The sequence below is a fragment of the Canis lupus genome, chromosome X, assembly GCF_048164855.1.
Source record: "Canis lupus baileyi chromosome X, mCanLup2.hap1, whole genome shotgun sequence".
NCBI classification, from domain to species: Eukaryota; Metazoa; Chordata; class Mammalia; order Carnivora; family Canidae; genus Canis; species Canis lupus.
In genome coordinates this window covers 41,496,997-41,504,675 of record NC_132876.1, presented here as the reverse complement: position 1 = coordinate 41,504,675, position 7,679 = coordinate 41,496,997, and positions in this window count along the sequence as shown.

Below are 7,679 nucleotides of genomic sequence, written 5' to 3'. Positions count from 1 at the left end.
GAACTTTCCTCGACATCTTAAAAGCCATCTACAAAAAGCCCACAGCAAATATCATTCTCAATGGGGAAGCACTGGGAGCCTTTCCCCTAAGATCAGGAACAAGACAGGGATGTCCACTTTCATCATTGCTATTCAACATAGTATTGGAAGTGCTAGCCTCAGCAATCAGGCAACAAAAAGACATTAAGGCATTCAAATTGGCAAAGAAGAAGTCAAACTCTCCCTCTTCGCCGATGACATGATATTCTACATAGAAAACCCAAAAGTCTCCACCCCAAGATTGCTAGAACTCACACAGCAATTTGGTAGCGTGGCAGGATACAAAATCAATGCCCAGAAGTCAGTGGCATTTCTATACACTAACAATGAGACTGAAGAAAGAGAAATTAAGGAGTCAATCCCATTTACAATTGCACCCAAAAGCATAAGATACCTAGGAATAAACCTCACCAAAGAGGTAAAGGATCTATACCCTAAAATCTATTAAAATAAAATAAAATAAAATAAAATAAAATAAAATAAAATAAAATCTATAGAACACTTTTGAAAGAAATTGAGGAAGACACAAAGAGATGGAAAAATATTCCATTCTCATGGATTGGCAGAATTAATGTTGTGAAAATGTCAATGTTACCCAGGGCAATTTACACGTTTAATGCAATCCCTATCAAAATACCATGGACTTTCTTCAGAGAGTTAGAACAAATTATTTTAAGATTTGTGTGGAATCAGAAAAGACCCCGAATAGCCAGGGGAATTTTAAAAAAGAAAACCATATCTGTGGGCATCACAATGCCAGGTTTCAGGTTGTACTACAAAGCTGTGGTCATCAAGACAGTGTGGTACTGGCACAAAAACAGACACATAGATCAATGGAACAGAATAGAGAACCCAGAAGTGGGCCCTCAACTTTATGGCCAACTAATATTCGATAAAGGAGGATCCATTGGAAGAAAGACAGTCTCTTCAATAAATGGTGCTGGGAAAATTGGACATCCACATGCAGAAGAATGAAACTAGACCACTCTCTTGCACCATACACAAAGATAAATTCAAAATGGATGAAAGATCTAAATGTGAGACAAGATTCCATCAAAATCCTAGAGGAGAACACAGGCAACACCCTTTTTGAACTCAGCCACAGTAACTTCTTGCAAGATACATCCACGAAGGCAAAAGAAAAAAAAAGCAAACATGGACTATTGGGACTTCATCAAGATAAGAAGCTTTTGCACAGCCAAGGATACAGTCAACAAAACTAAAAGACAACCTACAGAATGGGAGAAGATATTTGCAAATGACGTATCACATAAAGGGCTAGTTTCCAAGATCTATAAAGAACCTATTAAACTCAACACCAAAGAAACAAACAATCCAATCATGAAATGGGCAAAAGACATGAAGAGATGTCTCACAGAGGAAGACATAGACATGGCCAACATGCACATGAGAAAATGCTCTGCATCACTTGCCATCAGGGAAATACAAATCAAAAGCACAATGAGATACCACCTCACACCAGTGAGAATGGGGAAAATTAACAAGGCAGGAAACCACAAATCTTGGAGAGGATGGGGAGAAAAGGGTACCCTCTTACACTGTTAGTGGGAATGTGAACTGGTGCAGCCACTCTGGAAAACTGTGTGGAGGTTCCTCAAAGAGTTAAAAATAGACCTGCCCTACGACCCAGCAATTGCACTGTTGGGGATTTACCCCAAAGATTCAGATGCAATGAAACGCTGAGACACCTGCACCCCGATGTTTCTAGCAGCAATGTCCACAATAGCCAAACTGTGGAAGGAGCCTCAGTGTCCATCGAAAGATGAATGGATAAAGAAGATATGGTTTATGTATACAATGGAATATTACTCAGCCATTAGAAACGACAAATACCCATCATTTGCTTCAAAGTGGATGGAACTGGAGGGTATTATGCTGAGTGAAGTAAGTCAATCGGAGAAGGACAAACAGTGTATGTTCTCATTCATTTGGGGAATATAAATAATAGTGAAAGGGAATATAGGGGAAGGGAGAAGAAATGTGTGGGAAATATCAGAAAGGGAGACAGAACATAAGGACTCCTAACTCTGGGAAACGAACTGGGGGTGGTGGAAGGGGAGGAGGGCGGGGGGTGGGGGTGAGTGGGTGATGGGCACTGAGGGGGACACTTGACGGGATGAGCACTGGGTGTTATTCTGTATGTTGGTAAATTGAACACCAATAAAAATTATTTTAAAAAAAAAGAAGAATTTTTCCTAGGTTAATGAAAGGCAGTTAACTCAGCAGCCTAGGGAAGAAGCTAAGCTAGATGAAGGCAATTAGCCAAAATGGATAATAGGCATTCCCCATGTCTACTGACAACAGCACGAGAGGAAATGCTCCTAAACTAAAACATATGGGCTTTAGGGGAACTTTAAGGGACAGTCTGGATTGTTGGCAGGCAATGGACCAGGCTTGGAGAAGACATAGACTTCCACTCCAGAGTGGATCTTTGGCATTTTGTGAATTAGATGTAGATACCTTGCTTGGAGTGCAGAGACCACTCTCCAATGTAATATTTTGGTACCTCTGATTGAGAGGACAACCTGGATGGGTTGAGCCATTGTGCCCAGCCAGAAGAGACATCTTTTTGTTATTCTCAAGACTGAAAACAGGAAAATTCCTTTCTGCTTAGGAAGATTTAAGGAAAATACACTGAACAATCTATAAAAGTGCTCCAAGCTCAAGGGGTTGCTGACAACCAGCATCTGCTCAATAAAGATACATGTAATACATGGGCCTGATGTAAGAAACTGGTAATTTCTCACCCAGCATTGATGTGTCCTTCTGGATGGGGGAACAGCTTCAGGGAGAGCTAAAGATGTTTTTCTTCTTATCTGAAACAGGAAGCATAGAGGGCCAGGCATTCTTGGGTTCATTTACTCTTCACTCCAAACACTCCTGCACTGTCTTCCCACTTGTGTTACTCCCATCTACTTTGTCATTGTCATTCATTATTCCTTCACCCTGGCATGCCAAACCATTTTCTCTGCCATTTATTTCTTTACTTACTCCTTAGATTATATATGTATTTCTAACTATATATGACTGGTATGTGCATTGGTCAGGATAAGATAGGCTATGGTACAATAACAAATAGACTGTTACATCTCAGTGACTTGGCACAATGAAAGTTTCTTTCGTATACATATAAAACCTGATGAGAGTCATCAGGGGCTATCCTCCAACTTGGATAACTTGGGAATCCAAGCACGTTCCATTCTGTGATGGCACCATTTCAACATGAGGTCCAAGTTCTGTGCAGCAGGGCAAAAGAGGGCTAAAAATATTTTAAAGGCCCTACTAGAGAGAAACATATATCATTTCTTCCACATTCCATTGGCAAGAATGCAGTCACATGGCTTCCAGCCACTTGCAAGGGCAGATGGGAAATGTAACTTTCCCATGAGCCCAAGAAAATGAAAATAAAACAAGATTTGGCAAATATATAACATTGTCTCTGATAGCCTTTATGTCTGTGTTTTTGTGCCTTCTTTTTCATCTTTGTGTCTGTCCTCTAGGGGAACACCTTACTTTCCTGCCCCCCCACGCAAAAGGGTGAGTATAACTAGATAGTTGTGAGCATGAACATTATCTTAGAGCTAACCTAGTAAGTAGAGTGTGGCACCTCCAAGGCCACAGTAGCATATGAAACTAATTTGCCTCTTTCTGTAGTGGGAAAATCGGATGTAATATTTATCTTGCAGTGCTATCAGGATTATAAACACCATAAGCCAGACACAGGTAGGAAAAGGACATAGTCTTTACCCCATGAAGATTCATGACCACCAGGATGGATTCAGAAGCTTTCAGGCTAGCTTCTCTGGGATATAGTGAAGCCTGTAGCATCTTACAGTGACCTATTCCCTGGGTATATACATTTCACCCTTCTGAAGAGACTGGCCATCTTTCTGATAGGCATGCCTACATAGGGAGATTATGCACATCTGCCCAGGAGGGTAGTAAAGATTTCATTATATAGCAATAGAAAGTTCCACGGAGCTGTTTTAAGGAATGGCAATAGCTACCATTTATTGAATGCTTGCTACATTCCAATTACTTTATGTGTATATTTACATCTAATCTACATAAAAATCCTCCCAACTTTACAAATGTAGAAAACTGAAGAGATGTTAAGAAAACTGTCCAAGATCACGCAACTAATAAGTGACAGAGCTGGAGTATGAATTCAGGTCTGTCTGGCTTATAGTGGCCCTTTGGTGGGAGATATAGAGTGAAGGAATGGAGTGTTTGGAAGAGTGACCCTTCTGCTTCAACTGCATTTTTTTCATCCTCTGTTCCATCTCCAGTTTAACTCCCACTTTCTCCACTTTTCCTTGTCTTAATAGCACAGCTCCAGCAATAACTAATGTAGGAGAGCAACTTGATCTGGAAGAAGCCTCCAGACCATAAAGACATCCACTCAGAAAGGGTTTTTGGACCAAAGGATATCTTGTCTATCATAAATGAACAAATTAGTTTATTAGAGAAATAGCATATAGCTAGAAAGCCATGAGCAATTAGTGAAATGACCTTTACTTCTCAGCTAGCAGACCCCAGCATGAAGCATTCTTTTGGTAATATAATGCACAGATGTAGAGGAAATGCAGTCCTGAGCTGACCTTACTGAACTTGTAATGGGGCAAAAGAGTAAAAACAGGATGAGGAAGCTTCTGCCACCAATCCAGCAGTGACCAGATAGGAAACTTGCTGGTAACCAAGGACTGAGCTACCACAGAAGCCTCCATCAGCCCCAAGTGCAACAGTGGCCAGGGAATGAACTGAGGCCAGTTTGGATGAGGGATAGAGTAGTGAAGGGAGGATGTCAAAGTTACAGGGGCCTGCAGACATATCTAGTCTAACTCCCTCATTATCCCAGTGAGGAAACCATGGCTCAAATGGAAGGGGCAGGAGACTTTCCAGAAATCACACAGCTGACTAAGTGTCAGAGCCAGGACTAGAATTTTAGCATTTGGACTCTAACTAGAAGGCTCTTTTCATCTCGTCAATACATAATGCAAGAAACCAGTATTTAGAAAAGATATGTCCTCCTAAGTGTGCACATTAGGGAAGATAGGAGATTATACTTTGGAGAGGCTACCTGTGCTACCTTGCTTTACCCAGGGACTGTACCACATTGCTTCCGAAAAGCCTGTTATTTTTCTGCACATAGGACATCCCTGCTTTTAGCATACCCTCATGCCTCAGAAAGATAATGGGAAGAATCATCCTTCCATCTTTCTACCCTTTTGATCCAGAAGTTTCCTGCCCTATGTATTCACACCTTACTGTTCTGGAAAACTAACCAATGTTACATCAGACCAGCCAGTATGTTGACTCCAAAAGGCTGAGATTATAGACCAGAACTTTCCAGAAGCCACTATGTGGACCAGTTCAGTCTATGACCATATTTCTACTGGTCTGTATTGAAATTAGAAGAATCAGAACAATGCAGCGAGATTTTTTTTTATGATAGTCACACACACACAGAGAGAGAGAGAGAGGCAGAGACACAGGCAGAGGGAGAAGCAGGCTCCATGCACCGGGAGCCCGACGTGGGATTCGATCCCGGGTCTCCAGGATCGCGCCCTGGGCCAAAGGCAGGCGCCAAACCGCTGCACCACCCAGGGATCCCCAGTGCAGCGAGATTTTTACAAATTAAACTTACTCTAAATTTATTCTGTCCTTTCTACTTTTTTGGAGCTAAAATATCATTTTTACTTTTTTGAATTTTTAAATGAAATAATGGAGATTTTTGCTTGTAGAGGATTTTTATTCCACGAAATAAAAGCCAACCAACCTATGCATTCTTAAATAAATGATTTGTACACTTATACAAAATTCTAAATTCTGGGAAGCACTGATGTAAGCTACCCAGTCTACTTCCAACAATACATCTTCCCTCTCTCTGGGCCTTTTTTCTGCTTGCTGCTTCTTTTCTCAACTTTGCTTCCTGCCCTGTAAAGTTAATCTTCAGATGCGAGGAACACAGCCAGTGTCAGGTATTAGTGATGCTAATGCTAATAACTGCTTTATCAAATGCTTAATAAGATGCCTAGGGAAAGGCACACATGCCACATGCCATGCCTGCTTATTAATGGAACCAAGGGTAGCCACAGAATTATTAATAAATTAATTGCTTCATGATGTGAACCCCCACACCCCTCAGGCTCATTCTCCTAGCTATTGGCAAGATTAAAAAATAATTTGTTATATTGGGAATATCACAAAAGGAAATTTGGCAGTGGCAAAGTGTTGGGGGTACTCTGTATGAAAGTAATTCCTTCTCATAGTTAAACTGGGAAGCAAGACAAATACAAAGCCCATAGAGGAGTGGAAATATAAAAGCCGCAAGGAAAAAGGACCCTTTCTCATAACCCAAAGCCATCTGATCTCTAATAGGCCAGTGGTAACCACAGGAGAGGATGAATGGCATGGCCATGGTCTGATGAGGCTATGTGCATTGGTGTTCATTGGTGTTCCCAGGTCTATGGTAAAATTAGGGAGGTTGACTGTATGATTTTTGGCCCATTCCACCTCTGCCATTCTGTGGGTCTATACATTATAGGCTGCTAACTGAAGTGATCTTTAGACATCATTAGACTAGTAACTCCCTGAACAAGGCAACATATTTTTTAAAGATTTTAATCATTTTTTTCATGAGAGACACAGAGAGAGGCAGAGACACAAGTAAAAGGTAGAAGCAAATTCCCTGCAAGGAGCCTTATGCAGGACTTGATCCCAGACCCCAGGATTGCGTCCTGAGCCAAAGACAGATACTCAACTGCTAAGCCACCCAGGCATCTCAAAGGCAACATATTCCTTAAACCAATGAGTTTTATAATCTCCTTAGTTCTACAAGCCTAGGCGCAACCCTACTGCTGTGTGGTAGTTATCCACTTTGGAGAAAGAGATCTCACTTCCCCTTGTGTGGTACTTTTAAGGTAGGATAGAACACCTGAGATTCTTAACTTCCTCTAGTCCTTGGTAAAATGAGGTGAGGAGTGAATAAGTGAATGCTTGCAAGCATGCTGAAATCTGACTCTATTGAACTTGGTTCTCAGAAGTAGACATCAGGGTGCAATACACTCGGCTTCCACTAGTTTTTCACTTCTTTGACCCATTGCTGGGGTTTTCATAATCCTTATTCCAGGCCAAATACCTGACCTCCACTCTTACAGTGTTTCTTCACTGGTGACCCAAGGAAGACAATAGCTTATAAAATCTGTGAGTGGGTGACAGGGAAAGGAACTTAAATGTGTAAGACCTGGAGGGTACTCTGGATGAAGAACTAAATGTAAAAATGTTCTGTTTTCCAAAAAATCTGACTCCTATATCTTTATCCCTTCCAAAGCAAATTGGCTTGGTTAATCCCTAGCCATGAACCAACCATCTATATATGTCACTTTTCTCAGTTGCACCTGGCACTCTTCCACTAAGAACTTTTTTTAATCGAACTATAGCTGACAATGTTACATTAGTTTCAGGTGTACCATAGTGATTCAACCTCTCTATTCATTAAGCTATGTTCACCACAAATGTAGCTACCATCTGTCACCATACAGTGCCATTACAATTGACTATATTTCCTATGTTGTACCTTTCATTTCCATGATATATACATTCCATAATTGAAAGAC